General features: G+C 42.8%; 1 pseudogene; it reads right to left on the bottom strand.

Moving 5' to 3' along the window:
• Positions 1–1948: 1948 nt before the first annotated feature.
• Positions 1949–2066, bottom strand: LOC126199809 (5S ribosomal RNA; annotated as a pseudogene).
• Between the last annotated feature and the right edge of the window lie 23540 nt (positions 2067–25606).

Consider the following 25606-nt stretch of genomic DNA (forward strand, 5'->3'; position numbering starts at 1 on the left):
AAAAATGGCTGCTGATTAGGGAAACTGCGATATAGAACAGCGTGTTATGTGCCAGACAAAAGGGAATGGGTTTAGTGGTAAAACAGCTGATGCTCTTGCGAAGAAATGCGTTCACAATGGAAAAGAAGAACACAAACTAGCACCGTCGTAAGATTTCATTCACAGGATAAAACAACACTTCAGAAAAGAATGGGACTAACGCTGGAGAATCTCGCAAGTGACAAAGGAAAGACACTACGATAAGGTAACACCAACAACACCGGCAATATATTGGAATCGTGGGCTCAGCTGCGCTTCTGAATTCTGTTGGCATCTCTCGTAACAAATCACGCTATATCCTCTGTGCTACTGGGTCGGAGAGAAAGATCTAAATCACATATCCTTTGAATACATTTGCCAGAAGGACTTGTCCACAGATTTACTATGTAACATTAGTAGTCTGAACCTCTGTTACTAATATCATTGCCTGTACTGTTATCACCAAAATACATTTTGTTGTTTGGGACGTTAATCTTCTTACTCGATGCAAAAGGAAAAATATGAGAGATTCATGAAACACAAAACAATGATTTTAATCTTGAAGTTTGTTCATTATAAGACTTGTACTAATTACCAAGATACTGTAGTTTTTTGTATCACCTTGATATATTTCCTTCAGGTATATTATGTACCAGCGGAAATATGCTCCTGCAGGAGTACTAAGAAGGCTGATATGTTACTCTTCAAAAGACTCTGACAGAAAAGAGGGGAACCAGCTGCCCCAATCCTCATTCCACCTTTCTCACCAAAACTTTTTGCTTGCGAACGTATTCGTGCTATTTTAACTCATAACATTCTAAATCCTTTTACTCAGACTGTGTAGTTAAGCCTTCGTACTCAACACCTTCGTCTCACTGCCACTGTCCATATATGTCTCTCTGTCACTGTCCTCTTTTTCTCTGATTGATCTACAGTATATTCCACTGATACTGCGTGATCTCTCACTTATACTGTCTCCCTTTGTCCTTCTTTTCCATTGCCACTGTCTCCACCACACCTTGGCAGATGAAAAATTCTGGGTGTCCTGCTTACTGTGTTTTTTCTCCTATACCCAAGCCTTTAAAATACGCCATCCCCTATATCTACGTCTGGGAGAGTCCAGACCCCTCCCCTTCCCCCCCCCCCCCCCAAGCCTGTGCTATCCACTCATCTGTCTCTTTCATTTCCACTATCTTTTCTCTCTTTTGCTCCCATTGCTCCTAGCTCCATCCATCTCTTTTTCTCTTTTACTGCCACTATCTCTCACTGATCATCAATATCTCCTCCCTCTTTGGTTCCCACTGCTATTGTATTCATCCATTTCTCTTTCACTGCCACTTTCTCTCTCCTGCCCTTATTGTCCCCTCTCTCTTTTCTCCCCACTGTCATTGTCTTCTCTCTCTTCCACCGCCACTGTCTCTTTCAGCACAAAAACTAAGAATATGTTCACATGCCAAAACTTTTACTGAGAAAGGGGAATGAGGACTGAGGCATCTGGTTCCCCACTTTTCTGTCAGTCGTTTAAAGAGGAATATATTAGCATCTTTTGTGGTCATTTTTCGGCATGGTGTTTTCTCTTCCCTGCTACAGCAGGCTGTACTTATAGTCTTAAAACGCGAATTCTGTAGGTCTATAATATTTTGATAGTTTATTTATATACTTTGATACATTTATATACGTTGATACAACAATTAAGTACACATGATGTGTAAAACTAAACTAAACTCCGCCCGAAAACGTCATGGAGGCCCAACGGTACCGAACGGCTGCTGTTCATCCTCAGCTCACAGGCGTCACTCGATGAGGATATGGAGGACATGTGGTCAGCACACCGCTCTGCCGGTCGTATGTCAGTTTACGAGACCGGAGCCGCAACTTCTCAGTCACGTAGCTCCTCAGTTTACCCCACAACGTCTGAGTGCATCCCGCTTGCCAACAGCTCTCGGCAGTCCGGATGGTCACCCATCGTAGTGCTAGCCCAGCCCGACATTGCTTAACTTCAGTGATCTGATGGGAACCGGTGTTACAACTGCGGCAAGGCCGTTGGTATGCATGATACATTTTAACAGAAAATCGTTTGCTTTACCTCAGGATATTTTGCTCATCGATCGCCATTCATCGAAAACGCCCCGAATATGATTTGTATCTTAAAAGAGTAAAAATGCTATTGGAAAAATTTTACTAATTTTGTAGTATTTCCAGCTTGCGACGACCCTAGAACCCTTGCCATGTGCTCACTTCTCAGTTAAAACTAGATTTGGGCCTCAGACAATGTTACGTGGATATTTTAAGGGGGTAAATAGGAAATGGAAATGACGTGTGGCTAGGGCCTCCCGTCGGGTAGACCGTTCGCCTGGTGCCACTTCGGCGACCTGCGCGTCGATGGGGATGAAATGATGATGATTAGGACAACACAACACCCAGTCCCTGAGCGGAGAAAATTTCCGACCCAGCCGGGAATCGAACCCGGGCCAAATACGGTAATTTATAACCTCTCGATAACAGATTGTGATATCGAGAAAGGTTTTCACATTCCCCGAGAATATCATCTTAGGAACATATGGTAAAAATTTCGGCCATCTGCCATGAATATAAATTATGGTAGTGGCTATCCCCAAACTTGATACTTTTCGTACCCAAATGTCATAATTTTTTGGGGTTACATCAGGAACCGCCCATGTGCAAATGTTGCTTTCGTAAGCAGCCTAAGGTCCACCCTAGACCACACCAAATGCAAAGGAACCAAGCAATTTGCTCTATTTGCCTGGGCTGGAGGAAGTGTGTAATGTTTAAATTTTGACACTGTGCTGTAGGATGGTTCTTCCGATACGTATACAAATGGTCGGTGGGCTATGTGTGTGTGTGTGTGTGTGTGTGTGTGTGTGTGTGTGTGTGCATGCGTGTGAGTGCTGTCCTACACAACAGACACCGCTCGTGATGACATAGCTGGTGTATCCTTTTATGCGTAATAAAGAGTGGGGAAAGAAAGGGAAGGGATGCGTGGGCATTCGTGACTTCCAGCCACACACAGCATTGTGGTAATGCAATGACGAAAGTTTAAAATTGTTTCGGACCGCTTCTAATGAGCAAATACCTTAACTTTTTTCGTTTTTTTTTTTTTTTGAATAAAAAGCCGAGAGGAGGATCGTGGGCAAAGAGGGCTGGGGTCGCCTTCCGAGGTCTGCCCACAATGTCCCCTTCCCACCCTTCAGGAGCCAAGAAAGGAAAGGAGTGTTACAGGATCAATAGCGTATTACTTAAACAAATTTATTTACTTCTTTTTATTTTCTTTTCTTTCACCGGATCCTACTACCGCCATCAGAAGTTTCCGAGTCGTTTTCTCGCAAATTGATGGAGGGTGGGGGGTGGGGGGGGGTGAGGTGACTCCCTCTAAACCATTTCCTCGGAGGATCAATCATGTTCCATGAGTAGTCTTCAATTGTGCCTCCTAGTACCTGGAACCGCTTCGGCCGTCCAGGCACGGTCGCTGACTGATTCAAATTTGCAACTTATCTCACGCTGTAAAGCAGCGTCACTCGTCCATTAACCCCCTACTCATTGATTCCTGATTCCTCCAAAGGACGATATTAGCGCATCCGCACTGAAACAAACGTCAAGGATATGAGCAAGTGATGTCTGTTCTTTCGGACTTTCCTTGCCAGGTAGCGTATTTCATGAGCGTTCAGATTACTAGCAAAGCCTCTGCAAAAATCTATTACACATTGGGTTAACGTCGATACGCAGTCGAAGTCATTAGAAACTTTTCCAAGTCGCACGACGTCCACAGTGGAAAGCAGATTTCACACTAAATGTTCTGCACGATGAATGTTGTATCAATGGAAACGGCGGTGGGAAAAGTCCAGAGTTAATGTATGTGAAAGATAAGTACAAACATACGAGGGCTGTCCAGAAAGTAAGTTACGCTTGATCGCGAAATGAAAATCACAGTGAAAATCAGAAATGTTTCATTTGTAACAGTTAGTTACACCTTTCAGCTACTTCTCTACGTAGTCGCCGTTCTGACTCAGACATTAGTCGTAGCGTTGTACAAACTTTTCAATACCCTCATCATAGAAGGCAGCCGCCAGTGCTTTCCGCCAATTCTCTACGCTGGCCTAAAGCTCGTTGTCTGTGCCAAAATGTTGTCTTCATAGCCAGCGGTTCGTTTGAGCAGAGATGAAACTCATTGGGAGACAATTACGGGTTGTATTGTGGGTAACCAAACATTTCCAATTGAAACGATGCAAGGGCATCTTCATTGCCCCTGCAGAATGAGACTGAGAATTGTCTTGAAGAAGAAACCGCACGACAGTTATGTAATGTCGGTTGCATAGCTTCAGGCGAAAATTCTCACCAGGCCCTCGTACTTGGCGGGAGACACTATTTTCTATAACATCTTTACGCGCTCACTAAGAACTCAGGAATGAAAAGAGCGACATAATTCTACCTAGAGTCATACTAGAGACACTGCCCAACACATCTTTGCAAAGCTTTATCGGAGTTTCATAGTCGTTTCCGTTCGCGACCGAACGTAATTTACTTTCTGGACAGCCCTCGTATTACAGTGGAGGCCTTCAAACAGCGTTGCCAGAAGGGTCAGTGTGTTCACGATGCAGACATCAAATTGTGGGCAAAAATAAAATCAAGGCATTTAAATTTCCCAAGCTTTGATGCAAGTGACAGTTGGGTCTAGCGGTGAAAGTTTAAAAACGATATTGTAAGCCGTAAAGTCAAATATTTTGTACTATGGAAACGTACCAGAAGCGAAACGACATCCAAAAAACGGTAGAGAAATGGCACCAAGCAACTCGCCCACTCATGACAGCCTACACAATGCAAATATCTACCACGCCGGTGAAAGTGGAATCAACAAGGAGGTGACAATGGGCTACACTAGAGGCTCTATAGATATAGTAAGAGATGTACAGTCCGTTCACGCCACAATCCACACATTCACAATTATTCCGTTGCTTTCACGAACAGACAAATTTGTTACAAGGCTGTTTTTACACCTTCAAAATTCTCATTCTTTCAGTGCTCATATACTTCAGGCCATCCTCGCAGCATCAGATTTAACCGTCCACTCTCTCTCCTCAGGCAAAATGACCAATGAACTGTTCAGGACATTTCTAGAGGAAGCAGTAGTGGAACAAAGCAGTGAAGTGAAATTTCTGCTTATACTGGATTCTTCAAGACCCCACAAAGACACCTGTGTTCATCATGGCCTGCACGTGCAAAAGAACCTACTAGAAGACAAAATTACAAAACACATAATTCCAGTAAATAAAACCTCCATTTGTCAACCGGTTCAAAATGGTTCAAATGGCTCTGAGCACTATGGGACTCAACTGCTGCGGTTATCAGTCCCCTAGAACTTAGAACTACTTAAACCTAACTAACCTAAGGACATCACACACATCCATGCCCGAGGCAGGATTCGAACCTGCGACCGTAGCAGTCCCACGGTTCCGGACTGCGCGCCTAGAACCGCGAGACCACCGCGGCCGGCCAACCGGTTCATCTTCATTTATTCAGAAAGTACAATGATTCGTAAAATCTCCTATCCCGCTCGAAATTCTTCGGAAGAGATTCATCTGCAACGACGGAATAGTTTTCTTAGGTTGCAGTCCCTCATGCTGGATAATGGCTAAACTCGTTGATGAACTCAGACCCATTGGAACTTCGACACAGTTTTGTTTCAGACACTAGCTTCCATTCTGCAGTCTACATGTTGGATGGGCAAATATGCAATCCATCAAAATGTGCTTGGTGTACGACAGTAATTTGCTTCACACACTTCTTTGTACGTAAGCACTATTGTGAAACATTTGTTCGTGACTGAACGATCCTGTGCGTGCGTGGTGGTGTTTTTGTTGATTTCTGCACATAATGTCCTTATTATTATTAATATTATTTTGTTTATTATTAGTATTTTTATTTTGCTTATTATTATCATTTTTATTACTACTTTTAATACTTCCGCACATTTGATGTAACTGCTTCTTTATTCTTCTGTTCCGATTGTTTATGTTTATTCTGTGAAACTACAAATGTAAATAAACGAAGGAAAGCAGCCTGCCAATAGGACATTGCTATAAACTGCAAACAGTTCTGTTACATGTCCGGCACACGCTGGCACCTATACTACAGTACAAAAACTGACATAACAAGGGCTCCAACGAGAAACCCTTGGTACGAGAAACTAACGCTCTGCCGCCTTCCCAGGGGAGCTCCGCAAGACTGATGTCAACAGTTATGCTCTTTTTGTGCTCCAAAGATCAGGTGTTACTTATTACCGTTCACGCATGCCTTCCTGAATGGCAGCACATAGCACTAACTACATCGGAGTTTTGGTTGATACTCTGTCGATGTAATAGCATCTGGCACCGATTTGCGTATCTGCCATGTGGAGGTTTGGTGTGAGCTTTTCTGTAATTCTGAGAAGTTCATATTTTAAGCATTTATAGTAAGTTCTTAGTGAGTTGCTATTAGCAAATCCGCTGTAGCTAGGGATACAGGCATTGCAGTAACTGAGACTGAACGAAAGAGTAGCTTACATTATAAGGTCAAATGTGTCCAGACACGTCTATGTAATACGTAAATTGACCGCCAGGTGTCACGACAGACGGATCCTCCAATATAAAAGAAGGAGAGTATTGTGTTGTAAGTGGGAAGCAGTAACAGCAGAATGGAATGATCAAGAGAGGTCAGTGACTTCGAACGTGATCATTAGATGTCACCTGAATAAAAAATCCATCAAGAACATTTCAGCCCTTCTTAAGTTTCCCAAGTCGACTGTTGGTGATGTTATTGTGGAGTGCAAACGTGGAGGAACAACTACAACAATACCAAGACTAAGCAGGCCTCGTGTACTGACGAACAGGGACCGTCGAGTTATGCGGTGGTTGGTTGTTAAAAGTCCGCGAAGGAATCATTCATGAGTTCCAAAGTGTTATCTACAGACGGGTAGTACAATTACTGTGCTTAGTGATTTAAAAAGAGTGTCGTGCAGTGGTCAGGCAGCTCCTCATACGTCACACTTTGGGTGGCGTAAAGAGCCGCACCATTGGATGTCGGATGACTGGAAACGAGTGATTTGGAGCGATGAATGACGCTGAATCCTGTGGTAATTCGATGGGAGGATTTGGGTTTGGTGAATGCCTGGAGAGCGTTACGTGCTAGCAGGTTTAGTGCCAACAGTGAACTATGGAGGTTGAGACGTTACATTGTGGGGATGTCCTTCGTGGTTGTGTGTGATCCCCTTATTGCGCTTAAGAAAACGTTGAAGGCGGAAAGATATGAACACATTTTGCGGTATTGTGTACTGGATACAGTAGAGAAACAGTATTGAGACAATAATTGTTTTTACCAGCATGACAATGCACACCATCGTAAAGTGGCATCTGTGGGGCAATGGTTTGTGAACAGTAACATTCCTGAAATGGACTGGCTGCCCACATTGCCAATTTGAATCTTCTGAAAACTCTGTCACCTAAACATTTGGGATGAATTAGAATATTGATTTCACTGCAGACCCCAGGGTCCAACATCATCCTCTCTGGCTTAACCATTTTAGGAATAATGGGCTGTTATTCCTCCACAGACATTCAGACAGCACACTGAAAGTGTCCCCAGCACAGTTTAAGCCGTCATAATGCTGCAGGTGGACACACCCCGTATTAACGTCCACTAATAAGTGTCTAGACAGTGTATGTTCTCGTGGAAATTATACAGAATCCAAATCAAACTGCTAGACTGATGTTTCCGAAGCCATTTGTCAGTAAAGAATTCATTAAGTAGTCACAGCTGTAGAGGGTTTGTCATAAAATTCACTGACTGATTTAAATTGTGTGCAGGACCAGAATTCGGATTCGCAGGCTTTCCTTCGCAGGCAGTGTTACTGCCAGCGGAATTACCAAGATGTGACTCACCCTCACAGCTCCATTTCTGCCAGTGCTCTGCTCTGCCCGTGCTTGCAAACTTTTCATGAGTTCCAGTCCAGCAAAGTCTGGAGAAGAGCTTCTGTGAAATTTTTAAATCAGAAGAGAAGTTCTGGAGAATTAAAATCGGTAGAGTGGGACGTGAGTCGTGCTTGCACACAGAAGTCGGTAAGAACAATGTCCACGAAAGGCAATGCTCTGTGCTTTGAGACATGGAGTGGTGAAATGTCATAATCTGTCAGAAAGTTTCGAAACAGCTCACAGTCCACTGGAGAATTAAGGTTTATCATGTCTGAGGCAAGCTGGGCAACAACAGTGCGTGTTCACCACTTGTCTGGTTTTAATTGCTCACTCTATCTCTTGGACTGGCCGTGACGTTTATTTCCGCAAATGGAAATAATAACTAGAACTAGTGCTTACTCCTATGTACAACATAATTTCAGGCACATATCGAAATGTGCCGTCTCGATAGAGAAAATTCAACAATGGAACAATCCTCCAGGTAAACGACATTAAGAAATACGAATGACACAAATTTTAGCGTTGTATTTTTGTCGCCACAAGAAGGTACATTCCAATAGCGATGGAATTTTCGTTGTGCTCTATAATCGGCATTAACGCCGTTTATAAGCAACCTATCGTAATGTGAAAATAATGAGAGATATCATTAATGGTTCCTGTCGCTGAAAGAAGAAAAAAGTATTAAGAAAGACCAACATGTTTCGGCTGTCTGCCGTCATTCTTCAGTGATATTCGATAATGACGAAGATAAATTCTTTCTCTATTAACAGAATGGTTAACGAAAGAGCAAAAATAAATCTCAAATCGTTTGGCCTGCTTCACCCTTTTGAAGAACGGCCTATGTTTCCTCTGCAACGATCCGACTGAGAAAGAATAGGCGAGAAGTAAAAAAAAAAACTGAAGGTAAAACATTAGGTTAAAAACAAGATAACTTAGAAGATGGATAGCCTCTCAGGCTCGACTTGGTAATAATATACGTTGGTACTTTAGAATGGTTGGATAAGTTTTTTATTCTTTTATTTTAAAGCCGTGTTTTGAGAAAAGATAAGATTTCGCTATATAATCTCATTTTGTGATAAAAAGTAATGTTTTAATCATTGTGCATGTGAGATCTGAAATACCAATAGGTCATAGAAAAAGCATGAACACTGTATAAAACTATATAAATTATATATAAACCCTTTATAAAACACTATATAAAAATACTCGCCACAAACAGAAGTATAAAAATAGAAAGGTTGATTGGAGCACACAAAATGCGAGGAAGTAAAACATCACAGATATTACATCACGACATCAGGCCTTCATAATTCTTTTTCTTTCATTCTATTCCTTCTTTCATGGGTTGCGTAAGATAAAGCAAAATTAACTCTTGTTAGTCTTCCTGTTAGCCCAGCCCCAGCTGTGTTACCTTTGTGCTGTCCATGTCTATTGTTTGGTCCTTCTGCCCTCTTCCTACAAACCCATGTTTGAATAACTTTCTTGACTACATATCGTTCCTGTAAATATGGTGATTCTAATTCCTTAAGGTCTTTTTATTTGCACTAGTTCTTGTAGTAATCTTATTTTTCAGATATGTATGAATCTTATGGGTTAGCCTGTTTGGCTGCAGTTCTTTTCTTTCTCTATTTGTTGTACTATGTTACAAGTTAATTTGTTTGTAATACAAAGTAAAGAAAGAAAACTAAATTAGGAAATTATGATGCTTTAATATGGCCTACTGCTACTAACGAAGAAGTACACCCAACCCTTCCTTAACTAAAAGTTATAATGGAAGGTACAGACCATATTAAAGAAAAAAATAAGCTTAATCTTTGCCTTCACTACGAGTCTAAGTGCAGTGACTGCAGCGGATAACCCTTCTTTAAACGAAAAAAATTAAATATCAAGGGGGTTTTGATTCAGCTTTTATGGAATTAGAAAATAGCAGCTAGGCTCATAATGTTTGTAGAATCGATCTGCTTAATAATTGGGCGACCGCTTCGTTATTAAACAGTATTCTTTATATGAAAATCTCATTTAGCGTAATATTCGAACATTGTCTTTTAATTCTCCAGGTTCAGTTTTTAAAATGGTGGTGAGCAAATTTGAGCCAAATGACGCTCAAAGTTATCACATGAGACGAATGGATTCCGTTTTAAAAAGTGTCACATTCAATATTACCTGATTATTTCTCTCCTCCAGTTCTACGGAAGGTAATTTTGAATGATTTTTCCGACACAGTTAATCTTGAAACGTATTACTGTTCGTTTAAGAGAATTGTACATACAACCCACTTTTAATCTAGGTGACACCCAACAAAACAGTAAGACACGTTGAAACTCACATTATATCTTTTATCTGTCCAAAGAGACAAAGATATTCTTACCTTCTTACTAATTATAAAATTTTTGTTCTTAGACCTCTCTCTGTCTTTTATTGTCTCTGATTATACTTTTTGCCATAGCACAGAGACAAAATAAAATCTCGTGTTATTATATTTGGGGATTTAACTAAAAAATTAAAAAATAACGTTATAACGCCCAGGCGTGTAACAACCATAATTACGGGAACTAGACACTGTCCGAAGACACGCCAGCACTTGCTTCAGGGCATCGTAACACTTCACATCTCGGTTCATTGACAGGACACAGGGGTATGCGGCTTGTCTGCAAATGAGACTGCATACAAATTACTTACGCATCCCATCTAAGAATATTGATCAAGTGCAGTACGAAACACGATTAGCAGGGGGTACTGAACGTATATAAGAAAGTTCAGTGGGAATAGATACAGTGATGTTTGGCTCATAGGAGAGTGTCACGGAAATGTTGGATCAACTGAACTGAGAGACACTTGAAGATAGATGCCAATTATCCTGTGAAAGTATACTTAAAAAGTCTTTAGAGCTGCACTAAATGAGGGATATAAAACTGCCTGCTATGTGCAATGACAATATTAGACAAGTTGCAGCACACACAGAGGTATTTAGCTGTCAGTCTTCCTACACTTCAAACACCAAAGAACAGGAAGAAATCTTAATATGTTGTCCAATGGGAAATACTATTTGCCACTTACTTCTCGCAATATCCGTGTTTAAGTAGATGTAGAAAATAAATTGGGCTGGTCACATTACTATTAACTGAGAGAAGTGTAGGGGTGCCGAGCAAAAACACCTCTAGGTTGTCAGAATGGTGTTGGGGAACCTGTAGAGCGTCTTTTGGGGTTAATAAAACATGTTTAGCAAGTTGACACTTATTTATTCAGATTTCCAGTTTTGTGTCATCTCGCCAGCCTTAGCTGGCACCTTGCACCAGTGGTGTGGAATTCTGCTGACGCCTATTGTCAGCTTGACTGGCTCGTTGTCAAGGCCGCTTCACCAGCAATTCCGCTGAAGGCTTGTGGGCTGCTGTCTGGCAGTCTGCAGGTTAAGCCGTAGCCTGAGTGCGTACTCCACACTATTTTAGAGCGTTCTCGACCCCACCTCCATTGGGACGTACAGTGCTGTCGAAAGTTGTGTGGCTGGCTGACTCTAGATCTACCAAACACATAAATCCTTGGCACCTGGAAGTGCATGCAGTGGAGATCAGGGACATGAATGACTGTTTCACCCAGCAGTGACGTTGATGTTAGCATGATAAGCACTGGAGGATGTACTGGTGTTGGAGGACTCTCAGTCTTCCCATCAGAGATGTGGTAGGTGGTGGCAAATGCGAGGCCCATGAGTGGCATGTCATGGTTACTTGGATGTATTCATCTCGAAAACAGAAGGCAGCATGTTCATGAGAAGTTATGGAAAATCGAACACATGGATGTCACTACACAATGATAATAATTTAATTAAGTGCTTTGGTATGAATGCCATTGATCCTAATGACCAACTGAATTCAGAGCTGAAGAAATGGGGCATTTATGGAGATGAGTGGGGGATAACGACGTGAGGCCCTGTTCGTTATGACTGCAAGTGGCCACTTTTTTATTAGTAGTCAGCAGTTCTTGTTCTGCTGTGTTTCCTTAACAATTCGTTACAGGTTCTTAACTGCGCTGTCACATCTCTGAAATGTGTTATTGCGTCTAAGGTACAGCTTGTTGCTTCACGTAACACGAGCTACTGAATATATCTCTGATTCTCTTTCTGTCTGTTGGTGGAAATTTTGCTGAATGTGCAACTTCGGCCAAGCGATTGGTGCCAATGTAGAAATGTGTGCTTGTCTAAGTGACGGGCTTGCAGTGTTGATTGCATAGCTATGTCAGCACAATTGCCTGGTGTTGTTTGTGGCAGAGCTTCTGTGAACATTAAGAAAAATTTTTATTTCTTTCCATTTTCTAATCTGTGGCATAACAGATGTTTAGCTTCAAATGGTTCAAATGGCTCTGAGCACTATGGGACTTAATTTCTGAGGTCATCAGTCCGCTAGAACTTAGAACTACTTAAACGTAACTAAGCTAAGAACATGACATACATCCATGCCAGAGGCAGGATTCGAACCTGCGACCGTAGCGGTCGCGCGGTTCCAGACTGTAGCGCCTAGAACCGCTCGGCCACTCCGGCCGGCTGTTTAGCTTCCCTGGTGCACTCCCTCTGCAGTTGTTTGAAACTCCACAGCATCTCTTCCCCATGGAGATGCTATATGTGTGAATGTAGACTCTCACAGAGTATGATGTGATGAAAAACTCTCAGACTTGCAGCTGGGGGCAGTACCGCAAACATCGAAGAGTCTAATACTCATCATCTTCTGACGAAATATTGAGAGCCAGAAAGCCAAGCACTTCTTCCGCTACGTCGACACTTTTACTGTTTGGGAGCCTGGAAGACAAGCACTGGATGACTTTCTGGATGACCTTAGCATCATCTTTGAAAACATTTCTTTCTCTGTGGAAATAGAGAAGAAAAGGAGAGTGGTTGTTTTCCTTTCTTGGACATACTAATAAAGTACAAGGCAGATGGTTCGCTGGGCCATTCAGTGTATAGGAAGACGACACACATAGACCTTTATCTGCATGCAGCGAGCTGTCACCGCCCAGCTCCACGGCAGACAGTGCTGACTACTCTGGTACAGATGGCGCGCGTCACCTGCGATAAAGGAAGCGTCCCAGCCCAACCACAACACCTGAAGGACGTGTTCGGTAAAAATGGTGAAGCACAGATTATTAGGTAATTCAAAAACAGAAAAGATACAGCAAACCGGGTGTAGGAACAAGAAGACCCCGCTCTCAGATAAAATACCGGGCTGATTGAGAAATAACATAACTATCGTCTTCTGACCACTGCTGTAGACGAAAGAGTGGCTTCGCTCTGCAAAAGACCCACGTAAACTTACCTGGTATTTACTGCATCGCATGCGAATGTGACCAACAATACATGGGACTTACAGAGAAATCAGCGATAGCGGAGAATAGCATCAAGAAGACCACAGCTTTTACTTTCAGAACATCAAGATGCTATGCCGAGCGGCCGGCCATTGGAACAGCATCATATAGGACTCGATCGAAATACAGATTCAGGAGAATCTGGTCAACAGGGAGGAAGGATACCAGCTGAGCGCAGAAGGGAATGCCGCGTTAGTGGTAATGTGAGGAGGCGGCGGTCAGCACCGTCCATCTCTCAAGGCGCGGCCGGAATGGCTACACAGAGGTGAGAACGCGCACCCGTTTACCGCCACCACGGGAGCCTCCCCGTTAGCAGGCTAGACTACACCCAGATGCCCTTAGCCACGTGGAGAGGGCACACCGCTAGCATAAATATTATGGCATCAGCAACATCTCGACACCTTGTCAGAAGATGATGAGCTTGACACTCTTCGAAACGGCGCAGTACTCTGACCGGAAACATGAGAGCTTTTCATCAATCGAGACAAGTGCGACAATAGATTTCAAAAGTTATGTTACTTCATACTCCTCTTCGGTCAATTGAAAGGAATTCCTAGCATGTTTACAGGACGCTGCTTCATCCTTTCTTTTTCTCGCGTGTCAACTAGCCACATTTCCCTGTTGAAATAGTTTCAGCTTTCATTCTGTTGTTTTTCAGCAGGGTTTTAATATTAGTACTAAGCAGAACATATTTTCGTGTGAACGGGTGTTAGAATTCGGGTGATAAAGGAAGAGAATACATCACAATTTACACAGCAATTTTTTAATTTTATGAGCTTTAGCTACTTTGACTACATTATCAACTGAAATGGGTCAATAGCTAACTTGCTGGATACGCCTTGTGCACTACCAAGATCAAATCTCAGCATGATTACCCGGATTTAAAGTTTATAGTGGTAGGTGAATTCCAGGCTAGCTACTCTTGAAAAGCCGATGTACGTTTTCCTCCTCATTCTTACCCAGTACAAGTTTATGTTCTGTGTTTCATGACCTCGTTTTCGATCAGCTGTTCAGATTTCAGATGCCTTTCATATTTTTGGCCTAATGTACAATTAAATTGAGCCTTACCGCAATACGTAAAGGGTGTGATGTTTATGAGAATGTGGCACATATACGAGGGTTGGAAATCAAATAGTGGCAACTAATTATTCACAACCGATACAAAAGAGTTACATGTTTGCACCTGTTACTGTCCTTCAAAGTAGTCACTAGCGTTGTGTAGAACCCGTTGCCAGCGATGTGGAAGGCGTAGTATACCGTTAGCAGAGCCTGTTCTGTTGATGGTGCGAATGGAGCGGTGTACTGCCTGTCGAATCTCTGGAACAGTTCTGAAGCGAATGCCACGAAGTGGTTCCTTCATCTTCGGAATCAAATCAAAGTATCAAAGTCACAAGGACTTCAGTCCGGGGAGTATGGTGGATGGTACAGTACGTCCCAGTCCCATCGACCGAACAGAGCAGCCACAGCTTGCACTCTATGCGTCCGCGCATTGTCATGCAAAATGATTGGTGCGTTGCGCAGAAAGTGTCGCCGCTTCTTTCGCAAAGCTGGTCGCAGGTGATGCTCCAAAAATGAAGAATAGTGCTGTGCATTGACGGTCTGTAGTGGAGGAACGAAATGCTTTAGGATAACACCATCACAGTCTGCACGAGAATCACCATAACTTTCACCATACTCGGGCTCTGACGCACTTTCGACTATCGCGGCGATCCATAATAACGCCATTCGTTGGACTGGAGTTTCAGTTTTGGCTCTTAAGATGTGGTCCATGTCTCATCCAGTGTTACGATATGGCGTAATAAAGCCTCTCCCTCGCGCTCATAGCGCTCCAAGTGCGCCTGAGCAGCGTCGTAACGCATCCATTTCTGCACTTCCGTCAAGTCATGCGTTCCTTCAGGATGCGAAGCACAGTCGCATGTGCTAATACGGTTTCGTGGGCGAGCTCACAAATCGTATGGCGTCGATCATTGCCCACTAACGCGGCAACAGCATGCACTTTTTCTTCAGAGACGCTACGACGACCTGCCCGGTGTATGTCTGCCACAGTTTGCCGACCTTCGTTGAAGGCTTTTACCCAACGTGCCACTGTTCTGTACGGCAATGCCGATTCCTCGCACGTCTCTTGAAGACCTTGATGACACTGTCATGATGTACGTCTTCTGATACATTCAATCTTGATCCGACTCCGGCCGGCCGAAGTGGCCGTGCGGTTAAAGGCGCTGTAGTCTGGAACCGCAAGACCGCTACGGTCGCAGGTTCGAATCCTGCCTCGGGCATGGATGTTTGTGATGTCCTTAGGTTAGTTAGGTTTAACTAGTTCTAAGTTCTAGGGGACTAATGACCTCAGCAGTTGAGTCCCATAGTGCTCAGAGCCATTTGAACCATTTGATCCGACTCCGTTGTTCCTGTTTCGAGAACATAGTCACATCGTTACGTTAGACCGCTCGCTCACAAGTGACTGCTTCCCTAGATTGTGCGCATGCCGGTGACGTGGGACGGGCGAGTCCAATTGCCCGGAGGTAAGACAGGTATGTAAACAACGTATGCTATCAGCGACAATAGTAGATTCCATTGCATAGTGTCTCCATAGCAGTGTTGCCACTATTTAAGTTCCAACTACGTATATCCATGTCAGAATTCGATTGTCATTTGGAATTGGGGAAATCACTATATACCATCAAGAAACCCATAAATAGGAGTACGTTTTACAGAACTATTGGAAATTACTCCAGGACGCAACACGCAATGTCTTTGTCTGCGTTGGCGATCATATTATACAGTATGGATTTTAGAAATATTTGTTGACTGTATAGCTTCATTCACATTTCGTTTTGGAAGTGTCTCGAAGATCTTTTCCTTTCATAAGGCCTCTCTGACGATTTTAGTTTCATCAGAAATCGGATGCATGAAGATCCTTGTTCCAGCACGGCTTGCTAAACGGGAAACGTAGTTCTTTGTTGTGAGAATAATTTCTTTCTAGCAAAGAGACTGTGGCAGTGAAGACAAATAACGGAGATTTAATGGTGGACTATGAGGGGAGGATGGAAACCCTTGTAGAATAACAAAAAAAGATTGCGCAGTCAGTGAGAGCATTGCCCACGAAACACACAGTTATGGGTTCTAGCCCTGGTTCGACACACAGCTTTAACTGTCAAGTAGTTTCGCGGCGAAACTTAAGCGAGCTGCAATAAAGAAAGTTAATGACAGGATTTTTCACGCTTTTGCAAATATGTATCACGAAGCGAGCTGCACACACGTTAGACTAATTTTATGCTTGAACTTAGCCACACCAATATTCAAGAAAGGTAGTAGGAGTAATCCACTAAATTCAGGCCCATATCGTTAACGTCGATATGCAGCAGGATTTTGGAAGATATATTGGGCTCAAACATTATGAATTAACTCGAAGAAAACTGTCTATTGACACACAATCAACATGGGTTTATAAAACATTGTTCCTGTCAAACACGACTAGCTCTTTATTCACATGAAGTGTTGAGTGCTATTGACAATGGATTTCAGATCGATTCCGTATTCCTGGATTTCTGGAAGGCTTTTGACACTGTACCATACAAGCGGCTTGTAGTGAAATATCGTGCTTATGGAATATCGTCTCAATTATGTGACTGGATTTGTGATTTCCTGTCAGAGAGGTCACAGTTCGTAGTAATTGACGGAAAGTCATCGAGTAAAACAGAAGTGATTTCTGGCGTTCCCAAAGGTAGTGTTATAGGCCCCTTTGCTGTTCGTTATCTATATAAACTATTTGCTGCTCTCTGAGCAGCCGTCTTCGGTTGTTTGCAGATGACGCTGTCGTTTATCGACTAATCAAGTCATCAGAAGATCAAAACAAACTGCTAAACGATTTAGAAGAAATATTGGAATGGTGCAAAAAGTGGCAGTTGGCCCTAAATAACGAAAAGTGTGAGGTCATTCACAAGAGTGCTAAAAGGAATTCGTTAAACTTCGATTACACGAAAAATCAGTCTAATCTAAAGGCCGTAAATTCAAGTAAATACCTAGGTATTAGAATTACGAACAACTTAAATTGTAGGGAACACATAGAAAATGTTGTGGAGAAGGCTAACCAAAGACTGCGTTTTATTGGCAGGACACTTAGAAAATCTAACAGATCTACTAAGGAGACTGCCTATACTACGCTTGTCCGTCCTCTTTTAGAATACTGCTGAGCGGTGTGGGATCCTTACAAGGTAGGACTGACGGAGTACATCGAAAAAGTTCAAAGAAGGGCAGCACGCTTGTTACTATCGTGAAATATGTGAGAGAGTGTCACTGAAATGATACAGGATTTGGGATGGACATCATCAAAAGAAAGGTGTTTTTCGTTGCGACGGAATCTTCTCACGAAATTCCAGTCACCAACTTTCTCCTCCGAATGAAAAAATATTTTGTTGACACCGACCTACATAGGGAGAAACGATCATCACGATGAAATAAGGGAAATCAGAGCTCGTACTGAAATATATAGGGGTTCGTTCTTTCCGCGCTCTATATGAGATTGGAATAATAGAGGACTGTGAAGGTGGTTCGATGAACCCTCTGCCAGGCACTTAAATGTGATTCGCAGAGTATCCATGTAGATGTAGATGTAGATGTAGCCAGTGAAAATCGCAACTATATTCCGCTACCTAACCGATGTCATTAAAGACATCCAAGTTCTTGTAGAGTGCTTTTGTTTATTGGCAGCAAATGTCGTTAATTATGTTTAATAGTGAGGTCTGTAATAATGTTGAATGTTTGCGGTACTTTTACAGCGCCTTTTGATTTCCGCAGTTGCTCTGCGTCTCGGAATACGTGCTGATGTACTTTTACCGACGAAATACTCATTAAGCGATGCTATACCTAGCAGTTTTACGACTGCATAAAAAGTTTAGTGTTATCGACGATACGCGTCAGAGCTCGCGAGTAAAAAATTTCTCGTCGTTGTCTCAGCGTAGGAATCATGCTTTGATCGATGCTCCGTAAACAATGTCTTTACGATCAGCACTTAAGTTCTTTACGGCCACTTGTAACTGCGTAATATTGATAAAGGATTCCGGACGTCCAGTGTTGTCCGTTACAAAGACGCCAGTGACGGTTGCTAATCGCGCAAAGAAAGTCGTTCGCTACAACTGCAGCTTGAAATCCTGGGAGAAGAATTCCCGCTAACATCTCATTCACTGTAAGAGGAATTTACTTCCATCCAAAACGGTTCCATTCGGTTCGGGATGCAACAGTGAGAAGTATAGTCGAGTATATCCATCTGAATTTCTTGGGGCCACGTCGCGGTCCTTGCTTCGTGGACGCGAGCTACACCAAAGTGATACAGATAGGGTTTTTCGATCGATAAAAAATAATGATAGCTGCACAACCCATGAGAAACAGCCTCAGAGCACCAGATTATATCGACAGAGTTCCGCCTTGGTTGCGACACAGTCAGGTAAACTCCCGTCCAACGGGAAACCGAGTACCAAATTTTTACATATTTACTTTACTTACATGCGTTGGTTGACTGTTTCCCATTGGACGCCTTTTACATTGATTTCGTGTTAGATGCCTAACTGTGCTTTTGGCGCGCATAAATGGTGCCGTCTTTGCGTTGTTGTTTTAGATGAGAGTGTAAGCAGACGTTAAATTCTTCTCGAATAACGCGAAGGTAGTGGCCGAGCTTAGCGTCCACATCCTATGATAGATTGGATAGCAACTAATAGTTTGTGATGTTTCTGGCCACAGCACACATTCTTCCGTTCATTACATAACGGATATGTGAACCGGTAATTTTCTTCGTTAAGGGTTAGGGGATAAGCTCCATTAATACAAATAACTTGAACATTCGGGCTAGGACAGGACATTCAAAAGCTTCAGTGACACACAGATGAGAAAGAAACTTGGCTTTCAAGGGGCTAGCAAGGCGATGGCCTCACAATACAACCAGTTTGTAATTTTCAGTAAATATCCACAGAAAAAATATGTATTTTAATCAACAGCGCAAGAGACGAAGTACTGGCAGAATTGAAGCTGTGAGGACGGGTCGTGAGTCGTGCTTGGGTAGCTCAGATGATAGAATACTTACCCGCGAAAGGCAAAGGTCCGAGTTCGAGTCTCGGTCTGGCACACAGTTTTAATTTGCCAGGAAGATTCAACAGCGCAATTGTTTATTTTGCCTACTGGCTGCCAGTTTCGGTACAGAGTAACATCCTCAGGCCACCCTTAAAATGAATAGTAGCTCCTTACTCATGGTACACAGTCATCACACTGGCTTCAACAAGTAAGCATGTGTGACGATGGCGTGCCAGGGATAAGGGGTTACCTGTACATGGCCTGAGGACGGTATTCTCTACCGAAACCGGTAGCCAGTAGACAAAATATAAAATTGCGACTACAGACTAAATTACGTTATTTCTAAAGTGTATTGGTCGCTGTTCCACCAGAAAATATGTCGGGAACATGTAATCTACAGAAAAATTGTGTTGATAATTTGCGAAGAATGAGGAGTTAGTCTAACTGAAAAATAATTGTTGTTAACCCTCTATTGCCCAAATTATTATTTCCTGTAGAAAAAAATATTTATATGCACAGAATGTTAGAGAATAATGTATTTAACACATATCAGGTGAATTTTTGTTTTTGAAAAAAATTATTTTTTAAAAATAGTTCTGTGACTCTGAGGTCACAGTGGGCAGTTACATTGTTTGTGTATAAAGCAGCCATATTGTAACACTCAAGTCACACTGGTCAAGAAAGAAATAACGATCCTAATGCGAAATATAACGATAAAATTTGACGTGACTTCAGAGTCACGGTGGGCAGTAGAGGGTTAAACAAGGTAAAAATGCGATGCACTTTTTAATTTACGAAACAGCTGATGTTTGGATTGTTGTTTAGAATCACTCTAAGGTTTGTGAACCTTTACAAAGAGGAATTTTCCTTTCTGTAGCCTGCCAGAGCAAGGAATTCGGTTGAGTTGTTTCAGTCGGAGCGCAAATCAAGGTCGTTTGGCGCCACCATACTGCGAGTCGTGACGTTTTCATGTAAATTGCTTTTCAAATCACGTATTTAACCGCACAGAATGCAAACAGTGTCCTCTTATTCTCAGTTTAAAAGGACCACAAATTGCACAGTTCAGCAAGACCGATACTCCTGTCAAATTTTCAAAATGTCATTCAGGACTTTTAATCTTATACTGTTTGCCATCGAAACTGCAACACCAGGAAGGATAGCAAATAACGAAATTTTACTTGTTGTAGGCCTGCTTTACAGCAGGCATGGGCAGCCTTTGATGACCTTCGGGCCTGAGTCAGATACTTAATTAAGCTCGCGGGCCGTCTCGCCAGTTGACGCAGCAACAGCGCTCTTAGCGCATGAAGACAAAACTATATAGCATTCGTGACGTTATCGTTTATGGGCTAACGCGCACCGACACGCCGAGCCAGCAAATTATGCCTCAAAACCCGTGTTGTTGACAGTACGTTCATAGTCACGTTCACCCCACATTCAGATACTCGCATTTATCCATGCGTCATGAACATCATTTCTTAGTTTACGAAGTTTTACCGTATCTGTCTTACAAACTTACACTGGAACGTTCTGCAGCTCATCTCTCTCTCTGTCTGTCTCTCTCTCTCTCTCTCTCTCTCTCTCTCTCTCTCTCTCTCTCTCTCTCCCATGAATTTTTCCGTGGGTTGGATTGAAACCAATCGCTGATGCAGTACAACAGAAAGAACACATGATTAAATTTGTAGATGACGTGAGGGGATACAAGGATTAGAAATGTACATATGCTATATCTGGGAGTAACAACCGTTCTAACCCGAGTGGGCATCGAGACGAAATAAACTAAGTTGAAATTGCTACATGATTCCAAGCTGCTTCAACTCTGTGCCAGAGTTCGTTAATGATAGCGGCTGGCGAGGGCTTGTGTGCCAGTCTGTCGGCCACCCATGACCAGATGTCGTCAGTGGATGAGTAATTTGGAGAAAACGGTGCCCAGGGCAACAGTCGAACACTCTTTGATTTATCAAGGTGGTTCAGTGCAGCAAGTGCTTTAAGATGTCATAGATCTAACAACTACTGTCCAAATTACCGTCTGTTGGAACCAGGAATGATCGTTTTGTGTACCCATTGGCATCCCATTCCATAACGCCAGCAGAGCATCCACAAAAGGGTACGTCCACCGCGATGCTGTACACAGAACTCGTTTGAAAAGATGACTCTGAGTCACTCCAGTGACCTCGTTGTTGTTTGGCGCATCACTGTTGACGCCACTCTTACTGCTGCTGTGTCAATGAAAGCGGCAACAATAGATGCAGTGCTGACAGACGGTGACACACCAGCTGCATGGCTGCCATACGTCCAGGTTTCGTCGTACTTGTACTAGTTTTTAGGGTCTATGGGGTGTCCTATTATTTTTATACAACTGTCTGTGGTAAACCTGGACCTCTTTTGTGTCTGGAGAAAGTCTATCGATTACAAATAAATAGACTTTTTATAACTCTTAGGTAAAATTTACTAAGTGAAGACTGGCATGTAGGTAAATTCGTTCGTTTCCTATTAAAAAAAACCACTGGCAATCATATGTAGATGCTCCTCTAAAAAAAATATTGTCCAGATACTAAGAAGCCGCCGAGAATCAGTGGTCGCATACACCGCAAAGCCGACAGAGACTGGAGGAGGAAATTAGTGTTTAACGTCCCGTAGACAACGAGGTCATTAGAGACGGAGCACAAGCTTGGATTAGGGAAGGATGGGGAAGGATACCAGCCGTGCCCTTTCAAAGAAACCATCCCGGCATTTGCCTGAAACGATTTAGGGAAATCATGGAAAACCTAAATCAGGAGGGCCGGAGACGGGTTAGAACCATCGTCCTCCTGAATGAGAGTCCAGTGTGCTAACCACTGCGCCACCTCGCTCGGTCAGAGGCTGGAAACGAAGCGAGTTTCAGACTAATGTTGCGGTTGCGTACTTCTCAAATCGAGGTGCCGCTCTTGAGTGCCGCATGAGTTCACGTGAGTACTGTGACCGGTAGATGTGCCGACGGCAGCGCATGCGTGGGAAGAGTGGTAGTGGTGGGGGCTATGGGCACATGCTACAGGGGAAATGCAGAGTGCTGGAGGGGAAGTGCCATTCTAAAATGAAGCCTATGCTTACATTTTTTGGAAATATTTCGTGACGCCCCTACATGCCCACACTTATGTGGTGGCTGTTCAAAAAGATCTACTGTCAGTTCCTATTGGTTACCCATCTTGAGCTTACTGCAGTTTAATTAAAGAAAATTACACCAGACGTATTTCGCTTTTATTTACGAAGCATCTCCAAAAAAAAAAAATGGTTCAAATGGTTCGGAGCACTATGGGACTCAACTGCTGTGGTCATTAGTCCCCTAGAACTTAGAACTACTTAAACCTAACTAACCTAAGGACATCACACACATCCATGCCCGAGGCAGGATTCAAACCTGCGACCGTAGCAGTCGCACGGTTCCGGACTGCGCGTCTAGAACCGCGAGACCAGAAGCATCTTCCGTGGTTATTCTGCAAATTGGATACACACATTCGTACATTTTTGTTTGTTTTTGGTTAAAAACAACCAAAAATGTACAAACGTATGTATCAAATTTGCAGAATATCCACGGAAGAAGCTTTATAAATGAAAGCGAAACGCATCTAGTATAATTCTCTTTAATTAAATTGAAATAAACTCAACCCAGATAACCAATAATCACTGATTTTAACAGCTGCTGCGGAAGATGGCCATGCTCACGAAAGATCTACTGTTACCTCTGATTTTTTTAGTATCTAAAAGGAATTTGCAGAAAATGCAGCGCCGGCTGCGGTGGCCGAGCGGTTCTAGGCGCTTCAGTCCGGAGCCGCTCGACTGCTACGGTCGCAGGTTCGAATCCTGCCTCGGACATGGATGTGTGTGATGTCCTTAGGTTAGTTAGGTTTAAGTAGTTCTAAGTTCTAGTGGACTGATGACCCCAGAAGTTAAGTCCCATAGTGCTCAGAGCCATTTGAACCATTTTGAAAACGCAGCGATTTATTTTCGCCTGGCTTGTTAACCATATGTTTCTTTCAGAGGAGCGTCACGAGTGGCGAATTTTGAGTAAGACCTACACATTTCTCCGGTTGCTCTTTACAGTTTGCTTCTTTAGTGCAATGACACGATAGATTATGAAGTTTTGCACAATAATGATATGGCAAAATACTCTTCTCTTTGTATGCTATCATTTGTCAAAATATCATTTCGATATCTGAAACTATTCATGAAATGTAAGAAATGCTTTGGATTTTCCACTCTGGATTTATTGCTGGCGCGGCGCGATCCCGAATGAATATGCTACATCAGAGACTGGTGTCTGATAGAGATGTCCACCCAAGTCTAAAGAAAAATTCAATATGTTAGCTAAATTTCATACACAGCAACGTATTATGTAACATGTACCAAACACAAAATCATAGAGATATCTATTTCTAATTGCAATCTTTTTACAAGTTACGCAATGACTTACTTCCACGTAAATATCACAATAACTATGACTATTAACGAAACAATGGCCTCATCATCATGAACCTGATACATTAAGCTACAAGTTAAGCAAAAATGAATTCTTTTACCAAATAGTTTCCGTTAAATCGTTTGAGAAAAAGTTGCATGGCGTGCGCCTCGATTCTTAGCCGAGTGGCCAAAAGGTGGCAAACACTGTCATCCTCCCCTTACCGAACAAACGAATGAACTCGTCCAGCGCTGTGGACGAAACCTGGTCACTGCGTATCGGCCACCGTATCCTGCACGGCCTCTGCATAAGTGCTAACGGGCTTCCTGCGTTCCCACTGTACTTCCGCAAGTATGTTGAGTCTGAAAACTGTGCCGCTGCAGCCGCTTCATACTCGTTGACTTCTTCTCTCTTACTGAAGCATGTAAGGGTGTGAGGCTAGTCGTGACTTGTTGTTAGCATGGAAGGTAAGTACATGATCTTGCTGCCGTAAGTAGCAGCGACAGGCAGAAATTACCGATTGTCAGGACCAGATGGCCTGTAACAAAGCTGTGTTTTGTGAGAGTGTGTAGGGTATAAGACGAAAATTAATGCATGCAGAACACACAATTGCAAATGCGTTTCATTAGAGGAGGAATATCTGGAATAAGTGTCAGGCTATACTGTACACTCAGATGAAAAACATAAATTTCGACCAATGCAAAATCAGTTGTATTGTTATTTTATTTTTCCTCCACTATGTTGCATTCTTGTTTATTTTACCTCCAGTATGAGAAAGCATATTTGCTGCATGAAACGGAAGCTAGGCACAGAGAACAACATCACTGTTTTGTCCTTGCACAATTTTCAAAAGTGTGTGAATTCCTACGGGACCAAACTGCTGATGTCATCTGAATCTAGAGTTACGCACTACATAAACTAACTTATGCTAAGAACAACACACACACCCATGCCCGAGGGAGGTCTCGAACCTCCGGCGGGAGGGACCGCGCAGTCCATGACATGACGCCTCAAACCGCGCGAACGTTTTCTGATACTGTCGATACAGACTCGGTAACGCCTTGAAAGCGTGTATATTTCAATAAACAGAACAATATTCACTGCTGACTGATCAGTCATAACATTGATACACAATAATAATTGTCATGTCCATTGGTTGCTTCAGTCATTTAGGCATTTTGGGTCAACTTGCGCTTGAGATTGGCTATAAAGTCGAAATCATGATTGTGTGAAATAAATGAGTAGTAATTTACAGGTTAACGGAGCGGTTTGCAGGGATAGTTATCTGTTCTGACAAGGCGCAGTTCAGTTTGAACGGTACTGTAAACCGCCAGAACCGTGTGTAGTGGATTCCTGAAAATCGACATGTTCACGTGGACAAACATGTTGTTCTACTGGGTGTCAATGAGTGGTGTGGTCTGTCATCGCGCGGTTCGATTGGCCCATTCTTCTTCGAATGTACCATAACTTGTGAGGTGTATCATCATATGCTACAGATATCGATTTTACCTGCCATCCGTGAGGTGTTTGTAAATGAATGATTTTATGTACAACAAGGTTCCGCTCCACCTCACTACCAGAGAGGTGTCAGAGCCTACTTGGTTGAAAATCTTGCTTGTGGCCACTAGCGCTTGGGCTTTGTTGACGTTAATAGCTGGACAATGTCCCCGCTGAGAAGGCGCGCTCTGCTCTGAGGGTTCCAGAATCAAGCGATGTGTAAAGAGTCTGATTTACTATCGTCGTAGCATTATCCATAGAAGTGCTCGCTACACGTAGCTTTACGACA

Source organism: Schistocerca nitens, chromosome 8 (genome assembly GCF_023898315.1).
Source record: "Schistocerca nitens isolate TAMUIC-IGC-003100 chromosome 8, iqSchNite1.1, whole genome shotgun sequence".
NCBI classification, from domain to species: Eukaryota; Metazoa; Arthropoda; class Insecta; order Orthoptera; family Acrididae; genus Schistocerca; species Schistocerca nitens.